At 40.0% G+C, this 27,961-nt stretch overlaps 1 protein-coding gene across 2 annotated transcripts in view; it reads right to left on the bottom strand.

The window, feature by feature from the left end:
• The window catches only part of znf469 (zinc finger protein 469), a 185,229-nt gene that overhangs the window by 52,977 nt on the left and 104,291 nt on the right, over window positions 1–27,961 (bottom strand). Inside the window, exon 5 of one of the 2 annotated variants that reach the window (XM_079345953.1) lies at window positions 26,779–26,828. The exons of the other annotated variant lie outside the window; for it this stretch is intronic. The gene's annotated coding sequence lies outside the window, so the exon portion shown is untranslated. The remainder of the gene's footprint in view (window positions 1–26,778; window positions 26,829–27,961) is intronic. 2 annotated transcript variants of the gene reach the window in all.

The following is a 27,961-nucleotide window of genomic DNA, read 5'->3' as shown; positions in this document are numbered from 1 at the left end:
TAACGTTCAACCAGATTTAAGCGAGCATAAAGAAACTAATACTGCAGAGTGGCTGGCGACGGAGCAGCTGCTTGAGTTTGTTGTTGGATCAGAGCCAGTTGGACCAATAGAAACCCTGCATGCCGGGGCTTTCGTCAGTTGGCTATTTTGCTAATGTATTTGGAAAAGTGGAGATTAATCAGCTGTCTTCCAAAAGTTTCTGGAACAATAGCTCAGATCCATAGTTCCTGTGCAGAGTTCCCCATAGTCTTCAAATTTTATTCAGGAGGACATTCCGTCATCTTCTTCATATACAGAGGATAAGCCAAGCAGCCACTTTGGCTGGGCTCCTCGTAAACCTCATAGCAAAAGCACGCTGATGAAGGACTGATGATGGATGTACAGCAATAGCATTCTGCATGCCTGTGATTATTTTATGGTTTCCTTATCCTAAAGTAACCAAGTGTCCCTGTATTCTTGGCTTAAAAGCATGGCCTGCGGTTGAGTGCTGACCTTAAATCAATTCTGCTGATAAATGCCGGTCAGCTAATGAACCAAAAGATAAACTTCTGTTTCATCCTCGTCCATCTGCCACTCTGCATGACTGTGATTTCATGAGCGAGCCTTCGTATTGGCTGGGCTCCATTCACTCGCAGTGCTAGAATGGCACAATTGAACAGCGGAAAGGAAACATGAAATTAGTGGTGACTCATCTCAGGCCGCTATGTTATTATATCTTTTCTTTACCAACAATAATTTCAATCAATCTAAAGTTCCATGAAATCAGACAAAAAAGCCAAAAATATGTGTGGGTATCCAAAATATGGAAAAAGTGGATTTTTTATGATCATTTGTCTTTTAAAAGCTAGAGCTAAGAGACTTTTAAGAGGGTACAAAAGATCTAAGACTGAAACTATAAAACACACACAAAATATATTTAATTCCTATTTAAATTGCAACCAAAAGTTTTTAACCTTCCATCCCACAAAGACAATATTTCCACAACACTGTCATTTTTAATTTTAGGGGTCAAGGGGACGTCACATGACAAGGAAGAGTTATTGAAAAAGTTACAAATATTGTGGAAAGTACTTGCTTTTTAACAGCAGTATTCGTTAATGGAAGAGGGGAACAACATTTGTTTAAAGGTTGAACCTTTAGAACAGGTATACCTCAAAGTTGAGGCGGCATTGTTTTTAGAACATCATGGACTAAATTTAATTTACTTCAGAGGGACACATTTCCTTGAGATATGACATTGCAGCAGAGCAACTGTAAGGAAACAAAGCTGGTTGGAGAAATGGACTTTGCAGTTCTCCATGCAGTCCATCTGTCCTGCACAGGAACTTATCCACACATTCTCCTGCTTGAGCTTGATTTTAACCCTGCTGACCTGTGAATGTGTGCGTTTGTGTGGGTTTGCACACACACGAATATTCTTAGTGTCGTGCAGGGCCAAGAGACCACACCAGGAGAACAGAAGGACTTTATAAACACATTTTAAAATCAACCACTGCCTCGCTGCAGTGTTTTTTCCCCAATAGATTTCTTGCCAATAGTAAGGAGCAATAATTCATAGACCTACTGTGACAGCAGCAGCATTTAAAAAGATTGTGCAACTGTTCTACAAAGTCACATGCCGGTAAGTTGTATAATTACTTTCACAGCAACCCATCAATATCATCAACCTACAATGGAATGGTTTTCAGACTTCTCACAGCTTATCCCAGTGCCCTGGCCCGTTAAAATGCATTTCATCATCACCCCTTGAGCTACAGTATACCGTATGTACTGAATGTAAAACTCAGATCTGTAGGTTGCATGGGCTTCACATTTATGTGAGGTAGCTAGCCAGTGCACGTTTAGCCTGACGGAATGCAACTTGCATTGCTGAGCTCGGCTTAGATTTATGTGACTGCTCTGGGGTGTGCATGTGGCTAACAGATGGTGGCACATCTTTTCCTCCCTCTGCACATCACTGCTTACTCAATCTCCACAACGTGCTCTGATCTGCTGATCCTTCCCTCATTTGAATCTGCCACCATGTGCTCTATGTCCCTTCATTGCTCCAAATTTGAACTCAGCACTCATGGTCAGTCATGGCTACCAGCTGCTATTGAGGAGTTGGGTTATCAACACCGTTATCCCCACAATATTCCCACTTTCACCACCCACCCCTCTATTAATTCTGCACCACTTAAATGGACACTCAACAGAATCTTAACTAAAACAACACAGTGACACTGCCTTCAGGGGCTTTGAAGCTCTCTATCACGACACAAAAGCTTAACACACAAACAGGTACACACTCATGCAGAGGCTCTTGACCTTGCTGCCAGTCATGGCCGCTCCTTCAAAGTATTACTCCAACATTTATCTCCTGTAAGCTAGGACTAAAACGTCAAAAACTTCTCAAACATAATAAGCCACTTCTTAGCTGTCTATATGTTTCAAATGATAAGTGTTTTAATGATATGGGGTTTCATAGACATACTTTATGCTGCAATGCCTGAAGCTGTGGGAGATATTGGGTCCCATTAGGATGCCTGTCAGCCACAGTCACTATGGCAGTAAGCTTGATACCATTGCATGGAAGCAATTGGTGTAATTTCTTAATCTGCAGCTACTGTAGAGTGCTTGTCAAACTACTACTGTGTTTGACAAGCACCCTATAGGACAGATTGATACCGAGCAGTGCCTGTGATGACAGTTTAGCCCTTTTGTCAAAACAATCACATAAGCAAGACGGTGCTGAAGAATGAAAGTGAGCCTGCTGCCTCTGATTTAGCTTTTACATCAGATGCCAAAGAACAAAAACCTGGCACTCACTCTGATACAGTAGAGAAGATAGGAAAACGTTCCAATACAGTGCAGGTGTGACTTAAGAGCTGAACATCCTTTAAAGTTTATTTCTCCAGCAAAATACCCATTAACTGTATTTTCGTTTTAATTTTTCAGTCTGACAACATATAAGAAAAAGAACTATGTACATTTCTTTTCTGAGGCCCAAAGCTTTAGCACTGAGACATACTTTATACCTAATTTGCTACAAGCCTAGGGAGCCATTTAGTGTAAAGAAATTCAATTATATATTAGCTTAAATGGGCACGTGGGACACGTAGCCATTAACACAGCCATAAAGTGCAGACCTATGGGAGCTGACTGCAGAACCTTCACACAATCTTATAAAATGCAGTCACTGCTGATTGTTTCTTCCCACACACCTTGCGCTGGCATCGGTCTCACACTCAGACAGAGCATATTTATTGTACAGACACGGATAAACACACACATGCAATTAGACAAACACACAGCCATTGCCTACAGATGCAAATGTTCCACTTAGCTAATCTAATCCCACTGTCAGAGTCTGGGAATGTACAGCTGTGTGGTTTTGTGACACACTGGGCACCCTGCCATGGAGAGTCACCTCGAGGTGTGGGGGTATGTGTGACGTTTGGAGTTCAACTAGTACATGAGACCACAGAGTTGCAACCACATGGAGTTAAGACTTTTACTATTGTGACAAACACACACAGACAAAGCCGAGCAACCACAAACCCACGCACTGCCAGACATTTACACGTGTACTCATACACACACACGGAAGGAAAACTTGGGTCATATTAGTCACAACAGAGGCTAACCTAAATCACGATGGATGCTTTCTAGGTCTTTCTCTACCTTCTCTTTATTATCATATTTAAACAGTGTGTTGTGCTGAATATCCCTCTAACTGTTAGCTTATTCTGGGAAAGAAAAACAGAAGATCAGAGTTGTTGTTGTCTCATCCTTCTTGTTGAACATTTTTGACTGGTAAGCAAACTCCCAATTCTGACTTCACTGCACACTGCACTCAGTTTACTCTTTGATACATTTAATTTTGGCTTCGGATCAAATGAGATGTTACTCAGATTTCCTACTCCCATAGAAGTACAATGTTTGGGATTTTAATATTTCTCAAGGACACAAGTGGAGTTCAGGGTTGGACGTATATTCAATAACATTGGCAGATGATAAAAGGTGACAAGATGTTCAGTTACGCATAAATAACACGTTTCGTAAGGACACAAAAAAATCAGTGAGATGTCCCGTCTCATTTTGTTTGAAAAATGTATGCTTGAGATTCTACACATGTGGCTGTGTGTGCCTGTGCATATGTATACTACGTGATTATGTGTTTGCACTCTGTATGTGTCTTTAATCTGACATTATCCCGTCTTGGCATCTATGCTACCCCTCCCCTCTGGGAGTTTTTATGATTTCAGTGGGATTGCATCTATCAGGTGAGGTGGTGGATACAATCTGGAGCCCAGCCTGTGTATGACTGTTCTGCACACTGAACTGGGAGGCATTGTTTGCTTAATAATATACACAAGCTGATACAAGAGTAGGACTGGCTAAAACAGTGGAGAGAGAGTTTTTTGGTTTGTTAACTGAACTATGTGTTGTTGTCATGAACATCTGCTGCTCCGTAACCATTTCTGAGAAAGTGCCAAGGGGTCACGGGCTACAACTGACAGTATGATGCTTCAGGCTTGAAAGCTGAGGTGCTTGAATACACTGTATAGAGTATAACATCCTTTCACACACATGATATTGTAAATTTCCTACACATGATAAAGCTGTATCCATTTGTTAAGAAAAAGACATAATTCCAATTTGAGCTTGATAAAACATTAACATTAAACAGTTATTTATCCTTTGGATTTGCAAGGACTTGGGCAGATCACATGAAAGCAACCCTGCCATTAGGAAGGCATTTTCCGTCATAGAGTATGACCTTTTTCATTAGATCCTCAACTGCTACCCAACAGGTTTAAATCATTCCTAGCTGCATTTAGACGCCGGAACATAAAAGGACAGGAACCGTGTATCCCTCCTACACTATAAATGGTGATATACTGAATAGTGCTGCAACTCAAAACAGAGATTATAGCAGGATTGATTTAAGGCTGAGTAAAATAGGGATGGAAACTTCTTAGAAGAGTAAATAATCTGGAATTGTTTCTCAAGTTGAGCCGAGGAAACACTTATCTGGGAGGAAATGCTAAGTCAGGCTCTATGTGAGAGTTTGAGGTGTTTAGTGCAAATTTTGCAGTACTGCAGCTATGTCTGCAGGCCCTGGTGCCATTTGTTTCTTATTTCCTGTAATTTACTAGATTAGAACTTTATTTGTTTGACTGGGGCCTGATGCTCTGATGCCCATCAGTGCGGGAAATGGGAACAAACATGTAACGTCTGAGGGTCTTCCAACATCTCATTTGATGTGTACAGCACCACAGCACACACAGAACCGCGCCACCCTGTGCCCTGTGCTTTACACCCAACAAGGCAAATTGCCTTCAGCTGTTTATCCTGCAAAATTGTGGCTGTGCTGCACAGTCTACATGTGGGTAAATGTTTTAGTAAAGGGACACACGTGACGCAGTCTGACATATTAGCAGGAAGGGAATCTTAGAGTTGCTAATATCTTAATATTATTTATAAGTGTGTTAAATTATTTACTGTGTAAACTTCCTGTGCCAACAGCTGGTTATTAGAAACTAGTACAGTACAGTAATAAACATTAGCCATTTTTGGGGGTGTTTTCTGATGCCATAGGGCAGATACTTGCACATTTATCATATCTCAGTGAAACCATGGGCAAGGTCTAATTATGGCAGAATAAATCCTTCAGGAATCTTTGATAAACACCCTAGATGTGTTTAGGAAATGTTTTAAGGTTACCACATTTCTATCTCAGTTTTATTTAGTGTTTGACAGTTTTAATCCCTGCAGGCATATACAGATATCCTTGTGTTGCACGAACTGATAAATGCAGACGAGCGAGTGCTTGTGCATGTTGGCTTTGCCTACCTGTGAAATTGCACTTTGAATCTTAACCCTGCACATACATCTGTACATTTGTACACACACACACACACACACACACAACACACACACACACATGCACACACACACACATGCACACACGTTAGAGGTGTCACATATTCCCTGAAATTGACTTTTAAATTAAAAACACATCACATTTTAATTGGCAGTTTGACAAAAGGTTGTCATAGTGACTGCTGAAATATAGCTGACAGTTGAGATTATACTGTAACACACGAGAAAGTGAGAGCACAGGGAGAGGAAGGGGGAAAAAGGAGCACAAATAGGAAAGAGGGGTGTTTCAGAAAAGCTCCAGAGGCTGTAATTGACTAATGAAAACCATACCGCCGCAGACCCATTGAGCCTGGAAGCAGGAAGTACAGAGGGGCAGGAGGTAGAGGGTAAAGGTAAGATGAGGTAAAAAAAAAAGAAAAAAAAAAAAAAAGTACAGCGCTGGTATGTTTTTCATTCCGCCAGTATTAAAAGCACCATTAAAGAACTTTTTGCGTCATGCAAACACTACTGTCATCAAGCAACATATTCACAACATCATAAACCTGGATGCCTAACCTCACTGCCGCCTCCAATGTTATAAATCAATGACTTCAACCATAAAGTTTGGAAGGGAATACCTGTTTTTTTCCTTTTATTGCTGACTGACTGAAATTCCTGGCAATGTCTTTTAACCTATTCTGTGATGTACTTGTGCTACCTTGCACAGTTGAAAAGTAACCTGAGTTAAATTTCTCAACAAATGACACAAATCGGTAGATAGAGTTTACAAGAAGGAGATAACAGAGATTACAGTACTGACAGCTGTTTAATTAGTGTTATTAATCATTTAAGCTGATTGAGATTCATTTAGATGTTGTGCGCTCTTGCTGTAATAAAGTTAAGTCAACTTTAATTCTATAGCACATTTATAACAGCCAAGTGGGACCAATGTGCTGTACAGTAAGTTCAGCAAAGTACATTTCATCCAAACATCCTACAGAAGCGTAAAAGCCAATTTTAAAAAAGTTAAAACGCTAAACAATAGTAAAAGTTCTAGAGGACACTGCTGTTGGGATAAAAAACTCAACGAGAGGTAAAAGTCAAGGAAATAAATGGGGTTTTATAAATGACTTAAACTGTTCAGTTCAGCAGCAGATCTTACAGTTGGGTAGTTTACGTTGTTATGCAGCTAAATTCTGTTATATTGTTGTCTCCTGCACCCAGACATGCTGATGGCACACCTGGCAAAGTACACCATTACACTTGCAGGGGGAATGCCACACCTGGCAGCCATGAGGATGATTTTCCACCCTTTAAATGTGTGTGGCAGTTTGGCTGGTACAAGGAGGCAGACTGGCATGACTGAGCAGGTTCCACTTGCAGGGTCGAGAGGATAAAGTGGGCGAGGAAAGGCAGGTAAGGAGGACGGGGACATTGGGGGAGCAGGGAGATTGGTAGGTGTACTCTCATTGGTTGGGAGAACTGGGTTTATTCTCTAAAGAGGGCTGCCGCACTGCAGAGGAACCTGGAACATTCCACAGTGACCTAGCTGTCTGCTCTACCTGAGCCCCACCCTGAGGTCCCTCAGCCACACCCTTGAAGCTCTTGGCTGGGAGCTGTCAGCGGTGGGCTGGAAGTAAAGACAGATAAGCACACTACACTGATGAATCACGGTGACAGTGAATTAGAAACAAATGGGGGTGGGGGGAGACTCTGAGGTGTGAACCCATTGAAAGAGCATATACTAAGTATAAACAAAATTACAGCATGCAGGTGTGGGCCGGGAAAAACCACCTCCGATAGAATCTTGGCATTAGACAGTATATATTAATGCATGCATGCGTTCTGATTCCACACTCTTGCAACAATTGATGACATCTGTTTTCTGCTTCTCATCACTGTCAAAACATTTGATGTCTGTTACAAATACAAATCTGTTACCAAAGGAATCCAGCACTTTTAAATGTGACAGCAAAATGTGCAGGCGGCCCATATTGTGGCCAGATGAGTTCTTGACTCTGTACCGTCTGTCTGTCTTTCACTAGGTGTCCACTGCTGACAAAGCTTAACAATTCCTTTGTTTTTCAGGGATCTCTCAGCAACCTACATCACAGCTAAATCAAAAAGAAACAAACACATGTGCAGGAACATACATGTGCACCTGTGTGTAGTCTTCTTCTACGTTTCACAGGGTGATTCACGCACACACCACACTGTGATCTCGGAAAGGCAAATCTGTCACACACACTGATCTCTGACATGAGGATAGTTTACACATGCACGCACACACACGTACACACGTGTGCGCACACACACACACACACACACACACACACACACACACACACACACTGTAGCAGCCTTCATTTAGGAAATTCAAAGAAAGAAGTCTCTGCTCAAACAGATCCACTGCATGCAGCCGCTTGCTCAATGCTCTAATTCAGCCCTAATCATGGAAACACTCTCACCTTCAGAAGTGTTTACATAAAGACACACAAATATACAGGCACAAATATGCATACTCAAGCCAAGGGAAAGCTCACAAACCGGTAAGATATTCTTCCCCCTCCTCACCTTTGTGGGCTGCACAGTGACTCCAAACTCCAAAGTGTGAGATGTGTGTTAGTCTCTCCTCTCTGTCTCCCTTTTTCTCTCACTCACTTCTCAACCTGTAGTCATCGTGTGGCTCCAGTTACGCTCTACTGCATTGAACTGAGTGAAGCTAGAGGGAGAACGTAGGGGAGAAGGAGGGAGGGAAAGAGGGACAACCGAGTCCTGCCCAGACTGATGAGAGAGGCTTCCAAAAACGCCCTCAGGAGAGAAAAGATTAGAACATTTTGCTCCACTAAAATTTAAAAGTACTCACCACTGCGCTGTTTCCACTGATTTATTTTTCTTTGCTATTCATCTTTCCCCCACAGCTTTTAAAGTTTTACTAAAAACCACTTTTTGCTTTCTAAAGCTCTGCCAATCAGTAAACCAAACCACTCTCTTAAAAAAATCCTTGCTTGCTTTCTGCTTTTGCCTCTTCTATGTGAAAACTTTCTTATTTCCATCTATGACTGCTTGTTTGTTTATTTTTAATTCAAGTTTTTCCTGAATCTTCTACCAATGTGTCACAGACACACACACACTTTGCTTACACTTGAGTCTCTCTCGCATAGCTCTCCCTTACTCTTCTGTGCTCTGTGTGTGATGAGGGAGACACACATACTATTAGAGACTGTTATCAGGAGAACACTAGAGTTAAACCAATTTTACCCAGTTTGATGTCTGTTTTTTTTTTTGGAAACTTTGTGCCTTTATCACAGTCAATGATCTTAACCATGTGCCAAGATGCCGCCACGGTACTGCGCTCTCTCATTGTTGCATTTTATTTTCGTCTTTAATTACCTGCTTATATTTCTAGTTAAATGTTAATATTTAATGTTGACATTTTTAATAGAGCACAGTCCTCTGAAGTTAAATTCTATGTGTTAAACCTACCTGGCCAATATGATTCTGATTCTGAACCATTGGCTGCTCAGATCATTGTCTTTCAGCACACCTTTTACGTGTTTTCCCACGCTGTCATTCAGTAAAGCAGCTGACCGCACTCTGCCTGTTGCTACATAAACACTGTAAATACGGCTACAACAGCAACTCCCATTATGCCTTCTGAACTTGCTACAAGTTTGATAGGTGAATGTGGGTCGGAGTGTCATTCGTGTCAACTTACCTTTATCGTAAGTTGAGGAAAAGTATTGATTCTCTGAAAGAAGAGCTGAGAAAGAAAGACAAACTTATCCTGTGGTTTCCATCTGTTGCCTCTGGCCAGGCAAAACATCTGGCAGTCCTGGGGTCCTCTCACTGCAAAAACCGTGATGGGTCCAGTATTCTGCACTGTACGGATAGCTACATGCTGGGGATGGACAACGATCCAACTTTTCCAGGACCCAACATGTCAGCAGTCCCAGAGCCTATGCCAAAGCCCTCCATGATGGTCCGTGGGTCGGCATGGGAGCAAAGCCCAAAGCTCCCACTGTCTTTATACCCAGCCTTATCCCTGTTTCCTCTTATTAATGGGGATGGAGTGAAGCCCTCGGTGAGCTCCACCCCTCGTCACCGGGAAAACTGGACTGGACATTTCCTCCTCCTCTGCCATCTCAGAATATCACACTGACCAACAGGTTTGAAATCCTAGACATGCAGGTTTTCCCTCTACTGGAAGGAACATCCCTGCAACAAAATGTTTATCTAATTCTCCTAAGGGAGGCCGCGCTCGGGAGAAGCTCTGGAGGTCCTTCTCCTCTCGACACAGCAAGTGGTCCCCCTTCAAAGATGGTTTGAGCAGGCTCCTGTGCTTCCTTTGAAATGCAAATGATTAAAGTTGGACAATTTCCCTTCCATGCCATTTTAGAGAAGGGAAGCTTTTCGACAATTGGATTCACACCTCTAGCTGTGTCTAGAAACATGAGTCCAGGCAAGAATCCCTCAGCCTTTGCAGCGTCTAGCTCTTTAAACAAGTTACCAAACTCTCAGAGCTTGTGAGTGTCTTTGTTAGAAAAAAGTAGGTAAGTATCTAGTTTTTTGAGTAGCACACTCTCAATCACCTCTGGTCTTCCATATGTTTCTTTCAAGTGCTTGATACCATAAAAATACCTCATTGAGGATAATTTACATGTACTACCATATCCGCTTGGCTTGAGATGATGACTGAGGCCCCAGCCTTTTGACCAGTAGCTTGAGCTCTTCCTGATCAGACAGGTTTAGTTCCCTTGTGGCTGTTATGAAAAATGCTTTTCATGCCCAGTATTTTTCTGGGCTACCATCAAAGGCAAGGAGTCCTGAGCTCATCATCTCTCTTCTCATGAGATGAAAAGAGAGAACTAGATGAGGGCTAGGTCAGAGGTTTGGGGTGTTGTAGGTGAGTAGTTGTTACACTGGGTTGGATGTGGGGAGGAGTAGCTGCTGTATGTGCTGTATGTTTCTTTTGAGTGTCAGGAGTAACGGGTGAGTATTCCTGCTCATTCCTGCTTTGGGGCAGGGGAAGGTGCATAACCTTTTCCAGCAATGGGTTTGTGCCTTGGGGGTCAGGTTTTTTTTACTGTGTAATGATGAACAATTAGTAGCAGTGGCATAACGTCTTCAAACTCTTGTGGAGCATGTATATTAAATGGCTGTGTTTCTATATAGTCTTTGGTACCTTCTATTGCTTTCTATTCTATCCATTATTTTCAAGAACTAAATCCTGTAATTCACCAAGAGAGCGTACTTCCACACATTCGGCTGCCGCTGCTTCTGTATGTATTGCTGCCTCTATTGAAGCTGCAGTTGCTTATTTTTCTCGTTTTAACATGGAAAGACTTGCCTTTATTGAAGCCTATTCTTCATGGCTGCCTCCTTTTCTGCAAAGGATACTTTATTTTTTGTTGCTTCGGCCTTAGCTCTGGCCCTTATTGCAGCAGCGCTGACATTCATGATGACGTTCTAGAGGATTTCTGTAAAGCTGAGACTTGAGACCTCGTCTTCAGCTGAGACTGACGTTCTTCATGGTTGCTTATGTTGCAATGTTTCTGCGTGCTGCTCACAGTTGTTCAATTTGCCTTTTCCCGCTAAGTGGTCAACATTTTACGATTCTGTCCCGACAGATAGCGAACAAACTTCACAGACCCAGTAGATTTGACTACCCTGCTTTTATACATGGTGATGTTGAATCACAAGTGCAGTCCTTTAATGAACACTGCCTTTCAGTTTTGGATGAAATTGCTCCCATAAAATCCAGAATGGATCCTTTAAATGGAGAATGGATGTTAATTGTTCTTATTGCTCAGTTGGAGATAAATATACATGTTTTTATTTCTTCAAGAGTGGATTACTGTAACTCACATTATACCTTAATAAAACTTCTCTTAACCATCTACAATAAGTTCAAAATGCTGCAGCGGGAAAATTAACCAGTTCCTCCAAAAAGTCACATATCGCACCAATTGTTTTCTTTACACTGGCTTCCTCTTGATTTTAGAAATAAATTTAAGATTCTTGTTCACGTTTAAAGCCCTGCATGGACAGGCATCGGCCCACATCACTGAACTTTTACGCCTTATACTCCCAGCAGATCTCTTCGGTCTTCTGATCAGGGATTGCTGGTAGTCCCGCAGACCAGACTGAAGACCAAAGGACACTGTGCTGTTGAGATTGTAGCCCCAATTTATTGGACTACTTTGCCTTTGGGATTGAGATTTGTGGAAAAGCAACATAAGACCCATTTGTTTGGACTTTCTTTTGAATAATTTATTTTGTATATTGTTGAAATATATGTATTTATGTATGTCTGTGTATATATATGTATGTATGTGTGTGTGTGTGTGTGTGTGTGTGTGTGTGTGTGTGTGTGTGTGTGTGTGTGTGTGTTCAATCTGTCTGTTCTCATCCTTTTGTAAGACACTTTATGACTTACATAATGTTATTATGCTTGAGTGTCTGTTAGTGTGTGTGTTAGGGAGCCCTGAGAAAGGCTAAAAAAGAAATCTTTTTGGAGTTCACTGTCCACACTGTTTCAACTGTAGCCTCGTTTCAGGAACTGTTAAAGAAAGGCACTAAATCTACTGCAGGTATTTACAGACACAGGTTGGCTCATTGAGGCCTGACTGCTGCATATGACATTGCGTAATATGTGGTTCCAGCTGCAACACATGCACACCTTTCACTATGAGGTTTTAACATCGTGACACTCTGTTTCCAGAATGTGAGGAATGCGCTGCTCTTATTGGACAGCGAGTGTGTCCGTTAAAAGGCAAACCCGCTGGGAGTCTCCTAATGGGTCATGACCTCATTGAAGGGAGAGTGCAAAGAAAAGAAAAGAAATGTGGCAAAATGTCATGTTGACTGTTCAAGTCAAGCTGTCAGACCGAGCCAAAAAGGTCCACAAATCTCTTATTTTCAAGGTTTTCAAGGAGCCTTAACTTGAACTTGAAAGGAAACAATTGACAGGTTCAAGAGGATGAGAGTTTATCCAGTCCAGCTCTGGTCAGCTTTGGTCATTTTGAAGACTGATCAAGAGATAAACCAGAGCTGTACTGACACCATAACCATGACCTTGACACAAAGCTTTCACAACACGTTCAGGCCCTGTGAGAGTTTCGAGTCCTGCTCTGAAAAAACAGATAGCAGTAACATCAGTATGAATGTCATAAAGGTGATCTTTAGATGATCAGTTATTCAGATACCTTCAAAGTGCATCAGAGAACTCCTTAATATGCCGTACATTGTTCACATGTACTCCCCCTGACCCTACTTATTATATTTAAAATTTTCCTTGCCAATCTCTCCCAAAGAGTTTACTACTGCTTGAATCAAAGTGATGGAGATTACAGAAGAAAAGCAGAGTGGGGTGTACGAGTGCAGTCTGTGATTCAGCGCTCAAATTATGAGAAAAATCTTGTTTACACGCACTGGGGCTTTGACCTATGAGTCATTGAGAAGACTTTGGGAATCTGGCTGAGCTTCCTCTCCCTGTTGGTCATCCCTCAGTCTCCCACAAGCCTGTGAGATTCACGAATGTCTAACACATTTTAATTTTGCTCTCCCTCACAGCAGAAGTTTAAAAAAAAGAGTTTTCTTCAGATTAGTTACTGAGATTTATGATACTGAAAGTTTTTCTCTTGCCCCACTACTTGTTGGTTTGCAAGAAAGTCGGATTGTATGAAAATTCTAGGTCTTCCTCAGCCATCTTGAGCTTGAATATTGCTTTTCTAGTCAGACTACCCAAAATCCTACTACACCGCAGGCCACACCCATTCACACCCTGAGATTATAGTTTGCTATGTAAATTGACCATCGGTATTAATTAATCCACATCACACACATTCACGCGCCACACAAAGCAGGGGAGCAACTTGACTTGAGCTAACATGTCTCCTGGAGATGGAGATTGAATTTACAGTTGAGAGAAGATCAGCTCTACCATTGAGCCACAACTGCCCAAACACGTGGATGTAACGTGTTGTACCATTTTCACACAAACAGAAATCTCCTGAAAAACTCAGGCTATTTCCCAGAGGATCTGTATAAGTAAACACAAGCAGCTGAATTCTTCGCTCAGACCTCACCCGCAGTTTCTCCTGCCAGACACCTAGTATTTTTACATATTATATAATTGTATATTATATACTGTGTTTCCCACACATGATGATTTCTGTAGACTAAGTCAGCATTTTTCCACTATCTATCTGTATAAGATCGCTATTCATTATAATAGGCGACACTGATTTAATGTAAAGCAGAAACTCAATTGTAGAAACATTTGTCCTATCAGTCTTGTGGGTACACAGAGGAAAGGTCAGGAAACTCTCCACTGTGGATGTTCACAGAGCAATAACTGTCAGCATGATTAAACGTGATAGTTTGTGGGATATTTCTGTCTCAGCATAAATGCAAATCCTCTTCTTAAGGCAGGAAGGGGAGTTCTAAATTGGACTGTCACATTTTCTTTACACATTTATACTGGTTGGGATACCATGATGGAGGATAGGTCCCCCCATACACACAAAGGAACACACACCACAAACACACACAAAGACACACACACCTAAGTACACATTCATTGGAAACTTTGTATCCCAGTTCCAGTTAACAGCGGTGCTTATTTGCATCTTCAGGGAGCATGACAAAGGAAAACAGTGATGACTGTGATTGGAAAATGAAGAAAATGTTGGGTTTGTCTTTTGTGGAGTTGAGGTTTGGAAACATTCGTATTACCTTGAATCATATAGTCATCATCACCAGTAAACTTAAGCATGAATACATTCCGGTAAGAGTAAAATATTTGGAAATATTTGATCCCTGAAAAGTTATGACAACATATTTAATGAAAAAACCATATAGTCATCTGCCAAACCACAAAACCCCAAAGATCTTTCATGCAATTGCCGAGAAACAACTCCTCCAGGACACCTGGTCTGTAATTCTTGGGTGACTGCAGCTCAGTGGGTCCCCAGCTACCTAAATCGCTCCTGCTGCTGAGTCAGCTGTTTGTGAATGTGTATGAATTAGTTGACAGACACTTGATAGACACTTTACATCGCAGCCTCTTCCATAAGTGTATGAATGGTTCGGTTTCACTTACAATGTAAAATTATTTTGAGTATTTTGGAAAAGTGGTATACAAGCTTTACCATTCTTCAGTGAGAATAACTCAGTTGTCTATATGGGCCTATCTCTCAATACCAGAATGTAAACCAGAATTTTCCCCCGGGAATAAAAAAGTATGTAAAATAAAAATGAATAACAGATATGCATTGAAACACATCAGTTCACATAGGTTCATATGTATATATGTATGTATGTATGTACGTACGTATGTGTGTGTGTGTGTGTGTGTGTGTGTGTATGTGCAGTATATGTATATATATATACATATACATATACATATATATGTATATATATATACATATATATATACACACACACATATATATATATATATACTTTGTTTTTGTGTTGTTCAGTGCCAGGTCACAGGAGACGTAAGGGCAAAGTCTGGGGATGGTTTGTGAGGAAGTCTTTTACCCATGAGTAGAATCCTAAGTCTAAGAGTTTTTTTTAACTAGAATGTCGGGGATGATTGTGTTGAAGGCTATGCTGTAATCGATGAAAAGTAGCCTTACATAGCTCCCCATGTGTTCCAAGCGGTTCAGTGCAATTTGGAGAGCTATAGCTATGGCATCCTCTGTAGATCTGTTTGCCCTATAAGCAAACTGGTGTGGGTCGAAGGTCTGAGGAAGGCAGGCTTTGATGTGGTGTAGAACCAGCCTCTCACAGCACTTCATGATGACCGGAACAGCATCTTACACCCTACAATTGTTGACAAGATGCAAACCCTCCTTCTCCTCAATCTTGTGGAGCTCCTTGATGTACGGCCATCTTATCACAGCAGAACTTCGACTGTTGAAAATACTGAAGACGCTTGAGCATGTTACATGGACCCAGGAGAGACTTTTAGTGTGCAGTCTCCAGATGGCAAAAAAAAAAAAAATTGTTGTGCATTTTCTGAGGGCCCCTGTGAACGTTGAGTTGTTTGCTCCTGAATGCGGTCAGAATGGACCTCCTCAGTGCTCTCTCACATCTCTTGCTTTCAGGCTCTGTAGCTAATCATTGCAACACGGTTGGTGTGAAGACGTCGCGTTGTTTTAAAAATTAAAAAAAAAACTGAGCACCCTACGCAAAACCTCCTCGTCGTGCCAGCCGTGATTGTGCACCGAGTTTACCACGCCGTCCGCAAAAAGCATGAATCAGGTTTAAGTGAAAATCAGACAAGCGCTGTAATGATGTCAGTTGAAGTATCCCTCATGGGTGAGCACTCATGTGTTTGGCTGTAAAGGTGTGAGACATCTGGTTGGCTGCAGACAACCCTCTTGTAGAAAGAACACATTTGTGTATCGGAGTCGCGCAAGATGAGTCTCAAATATCTGCACACAAATGCAGGGAGGTTTACAAATTAAAAGCATTGAGAGAAATGTGTGTATTTTCATATATCAATGTAATATCGTCCATATATGTATTTGACGAAAATTGCAAATACATGGCAATTTGTACATTTGCGAATTTTAATTCACAATATAAAAAAAAAGTGTGTGCACATCACAAATATGTTTATAAATCCTATTTTTACGTGTGAATGTTTTTAACTTATATATGGATTGAATCATAATTATGAGATAGTAAGTCATATTTATGAGATACTGAGTCATAATTACGAAATATCATCTCATAATCACATGAGATACTAAGTCTACTATCTCATAATTATGACTAAGTTTCTCATAATTATGACTTACAATATGAGATAGTATCTCATAGCAATGACATGGCATGTCATTATGAGAAAGCAATACTTAACAATGGAGAAAAAAAACGTTTTTTGTTTTTTTTGTTTTTTTTGTTTTTTACTGGCGGAAACGGGCTTCCATAGACTCATTATTTGTGTGTGCATTGAAAATGCATTTGTGTATCGAGTCATATATATACAACTCCCCAAATACTTTTTTGAGTCCTTTTTCTTGCATGTATTCATTTATTTGTGCATTTATCCATATGAGACTGTTCTGGCTCCATACAAAACAGGTGTGGCGATTGTTTGATGACTACTAGGTTAAAGTATTCCACAGCAACAGGGTCATATGGCTCACCTACATAAAGGAAAATAAAGGGGGTACAGAATAATAACTCACTAAATGTGTTCTTTGAAAAAATGTCTACAGGTAAAGAAAATGCAGCCCACTGGCTATAAAACATGAATGTGCGTTACATGGGTGATTTCAGCAGATAATGATTGGAATCCAAGCCCAGCGGAGATAAATTCTTTGCTGTGTGACTAAATTAAATGTAAATAGAAGGTGAGGGATTGTTTTAGTGTGAGAGTTCCGAATAAGAGAAAGAATACAAAAGCAAGCAAGAGCACAGGGAAAGATAAATGGAGACAGAATTCTTCTATGAATCTTTGTTTGCAATAACACCTGCTCCTACTATCACTTGCTGCAGGAGACAGGCAAGTTGTTGCACGTAGCTGCTTGTGAACCTTGCACTATTAAACTTCAGCACTCAGCTTAATGTAAACCAGCAAGAACCAGCTTTATGCCACTTTTAAATTCCGAGTCTAATCCTGACAGCACTTGACTAAAGGCTGAATTCAATAAATTTGAGCTATAAAAACAGAAGAGTACAGTACCTTCAATAAAATATTAGAGGTATTATTTTGCTCCCCACCGAACTACTAACTTATCGTGGTGAGGGAGCATGAGTAATCAAATGACCCTAGGAGCTATGTTGTCGGGGCCTTTATGCCCCCAATAGGGTCTCCCAAGGCAAACAGGTCCTAGGTGACGGTTCAGACCAAAAGCAGGTCAAAGAACCCCCTATAAAGTAAAACAGAAAAACAGGGACCGGCGACACCGCCCGGTAGCCTGGGCCCTGAAACTCTATGAAATTTATCTTACTTTACCCACAAAGATGATTATTTTTACTAAACCATGTTGAAAAACATCACTCATACTGTACTGTAAGTGGCAATAAAATTGCTCCAACTAAAATCTGACTTGCATTTCATCAACACACTGCCCTACGATCCCTCAGAAAAGTCACAAAAAACCTGCAAAAATAAAATCACAAGAGTACAGCTACAGCATAGTTTCAAGTATTTTTGTTTGCATAAATTCCCTAAAAAACATTTATGTAACCAAAGTCTGGAACTATATGTCCACAAAACCGGCTCAAAACAGAGATTTTGGACACTACTGAGAAGTCAAAACAAGCCCTGTTTTAACTTGGGACAGTTTTGTACAGCATCTACAGTCTCACCACTTGCTGTTACATTATATGCCCCCTACTGCGATGTGGGGGTGTGACGGGCAGGATGGGGATGAGACAGGATAGGATGAGGAGGACGTGCAACCTAAATATGGCTCTTGCAGCCGAGGCCACAGGGAGACAGAGAAGGGGACCACAGACCTCGGCAGTGTACAATTATCCAAAACAAGAGAGTCAAGCCAACCTCCTCTTACTGAGACTCACAACAGGAGCCCGACAGAGTCAAGCCAATGGGATCTTTTACTTTACCCCCTGGATCACATAAACGGATCTGTGAAAATATGCACACAAACACATACAATGAATATTTGTTTAAACTCTATACACGTGTATATACACAGCTATAAACAGACACAAATATATGATCAAGCCTTTTAATTTTTGTTTGTATTATAATACATATAAGTGAACTGGCCTAAAATAAAACAAAAACATTCTACCCCTTGTATACCACGTGGCAGCGATTTCATGTATCCACAGCTAAATGCATCTGACAAATCCTGAAGGCCATATTCCAATATAGAAACAACACAACACCTTGCTTCAACATCTCAGCATGCACTGTAACAAGCTGTCTGCAGCTTGCATACTAAAACTGGGGGCTTATAAAGGTAGATAATATCTGGACCTGCAGCACACGAGTCAGCTCAAAGAGTGCCATAACTTATTCATGAAGAGACATATTGTTTGCATAGATGTAGTGTATTAAATCAGTAGATCCAGGCTGGACAAGCTCGAGGAGGCTAGAACCTTTGGAGGAGCCGCTGTAGAGGAGAAAGATCAAAGGACTGTCGGCATGCTCTGGTGTGTATGCCGGCTGGACCCATGAACATGCTACAGATGAGCAGAGGCGCCAGAGAACCATCTGGGATTATATAATGATACTGATTTCAAGTAATAATACTGTGAACATAGAAAACCCCAAAAATAATACTGAAATCGCTTCAACTTGGTTTGTGTGAAACACCCACTGTTCATTTACGAGGCTTGCCTCATACTTGTGTAGTGGAATTTCTGTAATTAAAAATGTAATTTCAATTCAAAGGTCTTAATGTCAGTAAGATCTGATATAGTTCAGCTTTTGTCTAGAAACCAAGGACAGCTAGAAGAGTCTCAATAGCTTTTTCTGATATCTGCAAGGATGTTTCTGGAGAACGTGTTTGCTCCAAGCTCTTAGATGTCACAGATGAGGTGGGTCAGTTATTGGTGCGAAGGCAACCCTAGGTCTCAAGCAAGAACTCAAGTGTCCTGAATCCTTCAACACATCTCGAAGAGCATTACATCCCGTATGTGTTTCTCTTTGAACTCTAATGTTACAGCCAGGTAATAGCTTCATTATCAGGAAGACCCGTGTAAATACAGTAATAAAATCAGCCACTGGCTTCTGGTAGTGAAGTTAACTATTCCAGAGTTGTGCGTGAGTTTCAGACTGTGATCCAGCCTCTTCAGACATGTTGTTTCTTTTCCCCTCTCTTTCTAACACACGTAAACACACTGCGGAGATGCACACAGATCTATACACTTGAACTTGGTCCTGCCAGGTTAGACAATAGACCAGGCCTATGTTGAGTTTCCTCCATCACATGACCACAACTCAGTTACTCGAAAGAGTAACTGAGTCTAAAAAATTAGGAAAATATAAAGCTGCCAAAAACTGCAGTAAAGTTACCAAACTTTACAGCAGAATAAGACATGTTTGAAGCTGTCATTGGTATTTGTATTTCACATTGTTGAAGCACAACGTCTAAACAACACACAGTGCTGTTTTTCTGCCCTGCCAATCCCATCTGTCTATGCAAAGCCTCTTTTACTATTTCCAATGGCAGCACAAAGGTGGGATCACTTTGTCCCACCATTAGCAATTAGATAACACATCACTGTTAATATATCTAAACATTCGTTAGTCATACAAACTGTCTTTATTTTAGTAAGTAAAACTAACTTTCAATTTGTTGCTAGTTCAAGCTGGTACTTTAAGTACACAATTAGCCAATACAAGAACTGCAAATGAGGCGAGTTACCCAATAACCTATTCATGTACATGTATTGAATTTTTATTCTTTCTTTTGATTTTATGGTCAGCTTCTTCATGGTTTCCCTAAAAAAAACCCACCTGAAGCTTCGTAAATGATGAACTGTCACCACAGCGCTTGAGGGGGATTTGTGAAGAGGTTGCTAGAGAGACATGACATATGAATGCTTTGTTTGACAGATCTTAGGCCTTTTCTGTAAGCACATGATTTAGTTCACTCACACAGTATGAGAGGTGTGGAAAGTACAATGGGCTAGTGTGAATAACTGTTGTTGTAAGTGTGTGAGCATGTATCATTTCTGGGGTTGTGTGTGTCTACACATGTGTCCCTGATATGTGCAGAAAGTTGGGATGATCTAATTTCTTGCTGAAAGCAATATTGTGGATTGATTGGGGTAAAGCTGTGTGTTACAGAAATATATACCAAAGCAAGCCCTGGCCTGGCGTTGATTGTATCATAGATAACCTGTCATCTGAGGTGAGGAGTGACAGCAAAGAAAGGAAAGAGACAAAAAAGAAAAAAAATTAACCTTACCTGATTCAGCATTGGAAAGTTCATTGTAACTGATAGTATAAGCGGTGAGGAAAAGGGGAAATACCTTGTTTATAGATTTTTTAAATCATATGTCACCAATAAAAAACACATAGAGAGCAAGTCCACTTCCACACATGAGAACTTAATAAAAGCAAACCAATGTCTTTAAGAGGGGTATCGAGTAAAACAAAAATAAATGATCAAAGAGCCTAAAGAAATACATAGTTAAAGCAATACTTTGGATTTATTAATCTTGAATGACCTCCATAATGACTCATTTTACTTTAAATAAAACTCTGAACATTCTAACAAAATGTTAGTGCCATTCTTCTAATTACTGTCTGAAACGCCTTGATATTAGAATCATTAACAAGAAAATGTGGCTAAATGTATAAACAAGGAAATATTCTTTAAATGACAATAATAAAAGAATGTGAGCCAACATATCTTATTTCTACCTTCTGGTTGCTGTAGGCAGAAATCCCACATTTAGGTAGAGCTGCTGTATTGATTAAAAAACCATACATAATGTTCGGCAGGAAATGTTTGCAATAAAGCGTTAATGTCAAGGAGCTTCAGCAGGTTTTGCCGACCCTATCCTAAAAGTGCTTTAAAGGTCCCATATTATGGTTTCTCTGGTTTTATATGCTCTTTAGTGTGTTTTCCAGGTGTCTTGTGCATGTTTAGGCACATCTATATGCAAAAAGTCAAAGTCCACGAATACACGGCTTCTCCTACCTCCTCCTTTTAGCACTAGCATTAGCAAAAGCCACATGAAACGTCACTAGACAATAATGTCACTGATCCAAGCCCATTGGCTCGTTGTAGCAAGCAGTCAGCTTGTGATCCGAGGGGAGCTTGCTGACTCTAGCATTCCCAATATGGTAAAATTACCACGCCTGCCTTTAACTGACCAATTCCATAGGCTTGCAGAATTGGCAACATAACATTCATTTAAATATTCAAAAACAATATGCGCCTGGTGAATAAACGCTCAAACTTTGAATGCAGAACTACATATAGCTCTCTGTTGCATTACCTACGGTGGTCATCTTGCAGTTCATAAAATCAGAGTTGTGTAAAGGTAGTCATTTTGGAGGCATATAATTTACCTGTTTAAGTTTATAGCTAAAGGTTAACCCTTGGTGTAAAAAGTTCACCTTTTGCTCTGAGTAAGGATTCACTACAATTTTAAACATTGTTGGGATTTTGGTGAGGGTGAAGGCAAAGTCACCTGTGGGATACACATTCCTCAATTAACCAACAACAGTCTTTACAACTGGGCTGGGTTTCCTTTTGACTAAACATTGACTGTGAGGCTACAGCAAACAACCAAAAAGCTGCATTTTTATCCAGATGTAACAAAAAATAGCCTGAAGGAAGTTAGGTTTCAAGAATAAATGAAATGAAAACCAGCATTCTGGTTTCTTAAAGGTTGAATAAGTCAGTGAGCACATTGTTATCCATGCTGATGTGTTTCTGTAAAGCAAAAAAGCTCTTGTCTGTTTTCTGCCTGAATGAGACTTGATGAATATCCTGGTTGGATGTATTAGATGCCTATGCTCTGTTGAGACCTGCTTGTGTCAGCATATTCTCAGACCTTAAAGATGCATGTGAAGAATTAAAAAAAATATATATATCAGGAACTTTTGTGTCAAAAGGAGGATATATAGATGTGTTTAGTTCTGTTTTTGTTTTTTTAAACAGAACTAAACACAGTTTACAGAGTGACTGCACTATTAAAGAAAAAATGAAAGCGGCGATGTTGAATTTGAAGTAACTGGAAATGTTGAAACACCAAAGTCATGCTTTAACCAGAAAAAAACCTTAGGGCAAAAGTCGATACAAAACAAACTACAATGAATAAAATAAAATAAATTCATCCAATCCCCATGAAACAGGATTAGTCTGAGATATTTTGAAGATACGGGTTATTAAATCAAACCCCTGATTTGTTTTATGGAGAAATAGATATGATATTCATCTCTGTGCCACAGTTTACGAATTAAAAGTGAAACTGATTGATTAGTCATGAATTCTTATGAGATCCACAACCTGATTTGGGTCACAGATCCACACCCTTTCTCCACCAATAAACCACTTGTCTGTCACCAACAAACATTAGACCGAAAAGTCAGCTTGCATGTCCGGTCATGAAAATGGTTCTACCCCTCCGGTCTGCACGCCCAGTGACCCCCAGAATCACTCTCAGCTGTCAATCACCCAGCATGCTATGAAGGTACACAGGGTGAGCGAGAAGGAAGAACAAACAGTATCAAAACGAACTCACAGCATCAAGCGTCTCCAGCCTTTCACATTGACAGCTTAAACAGACTCTACTGGAGAAAGCCACCTCTGGATGGTAAACATTAAATACCACGGATGAAATGTGGGACTGACAGACTGCATTCAAAGATGTCAAAGGTGGGATTAGGAATAGAATGTTAGCTGTCAGAACAAAGTGTTACAAAGGCCTAATGAGAGGTGCAGGTAGAATGTTGTGTTCCTCTAACAAATTAGCTTATATTATTGAAAAGATAGCTTTATGGGTTAAAAAAAAGCCCCTTGGATTTAATTAGTAAAAAAAATAAATTAAAAAAAAAACATACATTTTGAGTCCTACTGAAAATGTAGCTATTATTTGTTTTTCCGGAAAAATCCAGTCACATTCACTAATGTTTCAATCATTTTCTTGCAGTCTTGGGAGGATGCCCACACGATCAACATACAGTTTTCAGTGATGGAAAGATGGTTATATGAAAATGTGTGGAATTTTTCATCCAGACTTTCTCTCTTCCACCTTTCATATGTGTATTGTTGAGTAAAACATTTACAAAGACAATAACACTGAGAGGGCCAGGAAATTGGGCAACACACCTATGGACCACATTTACACAGTGGCCATTTTCCTGTGGCCAGGATTAAAAGTTTGAGCAGTGTGTAGTCTTTGTGAAAATGATATAATCAAGGAGAAACCAACATTCAAAAATACTTTTTTAAGAAGGGGACGAAAAGTGAAAACCTGATTGAGGCCCCCTTCCATGAAATAAGACTGCCCTTTTCCCCTTCTATTCTATAAACATCCTACTTTTGGCTAGCTGAGGGTTAAGGGTTTAAAGATGATCTTTTTAATTGTATTGTAAAACGTAAATAATAGCAAGGTAGTGGCTTTGCGCTTACCTAAACTGTCATCTGACGGTAGATAATGGGCAAAAAATAAAAAGGTGCACCGATAGATCTGTGATTAATTGGAGTGTTATCTTGATATGAGGCACGAGATAGCTATTGCTAATGAATGTAGCTATAACTTTGTTATGTATTTTTGTAATGATAGTGAATATATTTTCAAATACAAATGCAAAGAGAAATGAGTGGTGATGGATTGGTCCATTTTACTGTTTTAAGAAAATCTCTTCATTTACTAGTCATTGTTGTTTCATAAAGAGTGGAATATTCTCTCTCGTTGCTTTAACTTTAATTTTAAGCAGCAGAGGGCTGAAGATAATCCAAATTATAAATGAGGAGCAAATGCAGACAGACAAACGTTATGATGACTCATTCACGTCTGAGTTTGTACAAGAATATTCTTGTCACACCAATCAAGATGTATAGTCAAAGCATTCAAATAAATTCACTGTGAACTTTTATGCCAATATATTATCAGCTAACCTGAAAATGCCAGGAGTGAAGTGAATAATTTCTACTGACTCTTCATTCTTTCCATCCTTCCTGTTTTTTTAAATCACTCACCATTTCTCCCTGAATCACTCAGCCTCACATCACACACCATTTTACACTAATCCTATGGGACTATAAGCTCACGCACTCATTCTATCACAAGACCATCAACCGTTTCCTTGAATCTCTTTTATTCTTCTCTACAAACCTCTTCATCACACATGCATCCCTGCAGTAATAGATGTCCCTTGTCTGAGTCTTGTTTTCTTCAGTGTGAAGTAGTGTCTCTTTGAAGTGAAGATGTTGACAGGTCCAGTTTGAATTGCCTACTTTGTGCACAATATTACCAGCCATGTTTCTTGTCATGTGTCTCCAGAAACGGTTTATCTATCTTAGCTGCAAAAATGATTACTTTCAAAATACTCTAACATGTGAGTTTGTATGGACTGCTGTATGTGTGTTTATAGCAGTCAGGTCAGGATTTTTTTTGGGGGGGGGATTGTGTGTTTTAATATCAGATTTATTAGGTTCTAATCTATGTCATCCCAGTAACCTTGACCATGAGGGAGGTTCAAACATTCAATCATTTACACTTAGAGACCACGCAGCAAGAGAGGGAGCCATTTGAATCTGCTGCAGCAGTTCACAGTTTATGTCCTGTCCCCTGACTCACCACCTGAAACACATCCATCACATCTCCCCCTCCTCCTGTTTGCTAAATTCCCGCAGCCCTTGCAATATATGGTTTTCAGAAGCTATAAATTCCATCATGCTATCATACCATTCATTTTATTTTTCACTGTTTCATCAGTGAACAAACAGGAAAAAAGAACATCAGATACATTGTTTTTGTAAAATGGAAAAGAATAGATAAAAGATTAGCAAAGGCTGACCTGGGGAAATTAGACATTATAGTAATGAGGTAATGGGAAAAGTCTGAACTCGGCGTTTGCAGAGAAGCTGTCAAATATGGAGGACCTCAGAGGAAGAGTTATTTGCTGTTGAGAGATGGAGCAAACCAAAAAAGGGGAAAATTCCCAGCCCAAACCTCCTACAACAAAAATTAGCATCTGAAAAAAAAGCAAACCTTGTAACTTGGCTGTGCAGAAAGCTGTTAAAAACTAACTGTTGAGTTTTACTGAGAAGACCTAACAGCCTGGGAGGAATAATAAATCTGATGGATTTGGTGAGTGGGGGATGAAGGGTCTCACATTAGAGCTCTGTGAAGCTTGAGAGCTGAGGAGACTGGCTGAAAAGTGTCCTTGCTGCCTTTGACGTTCTTTAACCTCTTTTGTGGCTTTGAAACCTCATGTCTTTGGCCTGCAGTCACTCTCTATTTATGCTAGAAAATAAAGAAGAGAACGCTGCCCCTCCTAAATCTGTAAACTGCAATTAAGCTAAATTCCAAGTTTATTTCTAAATGCCGTCCTTGCTCCAGACCATGTGAGAGACTTGAGTCTAAAATTATCACACTTTTGGTCAGGAGGCCAAGACGGAGCCAGCACTAGGACTGTCTTTTCACAGGCCACAGGATCACAAAGATACTGTGAACTATTGTAATGATCATTTGGATTGCTATAATTCAGAAAAGCACGATTTCAAATCTTTCTGAACATCATTAAAGGGAGATACTGCAGTTTATACGTCTAAAGACTGATGTAAAAAATGTGCTGCAGGGTTGATGCTGCTTTAACGGGGGGAAAAAAGAAAGTCGGGAAAACGCATCTTGACAATGACTCAAGTGTAGTTTAATGTTTTATGTCAGCTCATCCCCCTGAGAGCCCAAGTGCTTTTGCACTAAGACATCTTAACTAAAGGCGTCATGTCATTTAAACTAAAGAAGCCCATGGACGACAGGCCGACTCTCTCTCTCTCTCTCTTACTGTCCCCTCTTTCTCTCTCTCTCTCTCTCCATCATGTTTACACATCGGTAGAGTAAGTGACAAGGCTGTAATCGGAAGTCTACAACCGTGTCATTTGAAAGAATGTTGTCTTTTCCTGGGAGCGTGGTGGTCAGCGGAGAAAAACAAGATTTACATCTGACAGGGCGGGGCAAAGAGTCAACCATGCATTATCCCCTATTGGCCGTGGTCAGGGACGGGCGTTAACGTGTGGGAGAGGTACACACGAAGATGCAGACACATTTTAACCCCTGGGAGTAATGTTTATACCAAACTCTGGGACATCTCAATGTAATACTTGCTGAATAAACAAATATAAACCAACTGATTCAACATGAGGCCGTGTCACAGTATTCCTCCCTTATTTGACAAATAGTTTGTCGTGTGAGTAAGCAGCATTTATAAACAAAACGATCACACCAGGTGTGTGCCAAACTTACTGGTAGTGGCGTCATTTGTTGGTCAGCCTTTGTGTGAAACGAATATGAACCTTAAAAGAAAAAAAAAAAGCAGATTTTAGTAAATATAATCCATGAAATGTCAATCTGTGGTTTTGGAAAAAGGAATCTGGGTTATTTCTGAGGTTAGTCTGTTAACTCCATATTGTTTTTTGATTGCCTTTGATATTGGAGTAGTTTTCCACAGTCAGATTGGAATAAAAAAGAAAATCAAGAGAACATTGTCTAAACTTCCTCTACAGTGATTTTAATACAGTTGTATTTCTTTTGTCTTGAGGTTGATTGTTTATTACTACATAAACCACTGACAAATGGAAGTGATGCAGATGTTTTACCTGCATCTATTTAGTTTGAAAAGACCAGACAAATTAATTCAAACATTTAGGTTGCTGTGAGTGAAACACTGTAAATTAGTTTAAACATTTTAAAGGACAGCAAACAACTTGATTAGTAAAAACAACCAAAAAATGAATTTATTTTGAAAAATTACATTTCAATTTATGCACCAGAAAATCTTAATGTGTCGGATTTCATCAAGAGGCATGGCAACAATTGTCACTGTTACGTTGATGATACTCAGCTCTATGATTCTGTCACAAACCCTTTAAGCCCTGATGAAGTGTGTCAGGCCTTAGTGGAGCGATGACTCAGAGCTTTATTAATGGAGCAGAGGAACAGACAGAAAATGACCTCTGATTGGTTTTCCCTCACTCCGTCAAAAGCAGGGGGCAGAAAGAAATGGATATGTTCTGATAATTCAAGAGGATTTAACACAATAACACAATAAAGTACATTTAAATGATTTATTCATGATCATCTATAAAAGTACTATTTGGTAAAAGTTCATTTTCCTCTTCTTTCTTATATTTAAAAAAACCATTGTGAATCTCCAAATGACCTGGGAGCACACCTTTTTTGAAAAGTTGAGCAGACAATGTATGAATTGGCAATGTGATTTCCCAAGCCAGGCAAAAATTGCGGTGATTGTGACGGTGTCTAAATTTAACACCTTTGAAAGGAACATGCAAATCCAAGAGCCGAGTGTTACGCACAACAGGCTGCAGTTAGGAGGAGACATTGGCACAATAAAAGACGTGTTAACATGTTTAAATGACAGAAAAATAAATGGTATGCATTTATTTTTTAGCTTGCTTCAATAATAGTT

The sequence above is a fragment of the Symphodus melops genome (assembly GCF_947650265.1).
Source record: "Symphodus melops genome assembly, chromosome: 6".
Taxonomy (NCBI): Eukaryota; Metazoa; Chordata; class Actinopteri; order Labriformes; family Labridae; genus Symphodus; species Symphodus melops.
This window is presented reverse-complemented; position numbering and strand designations above follow the sequence as displayed.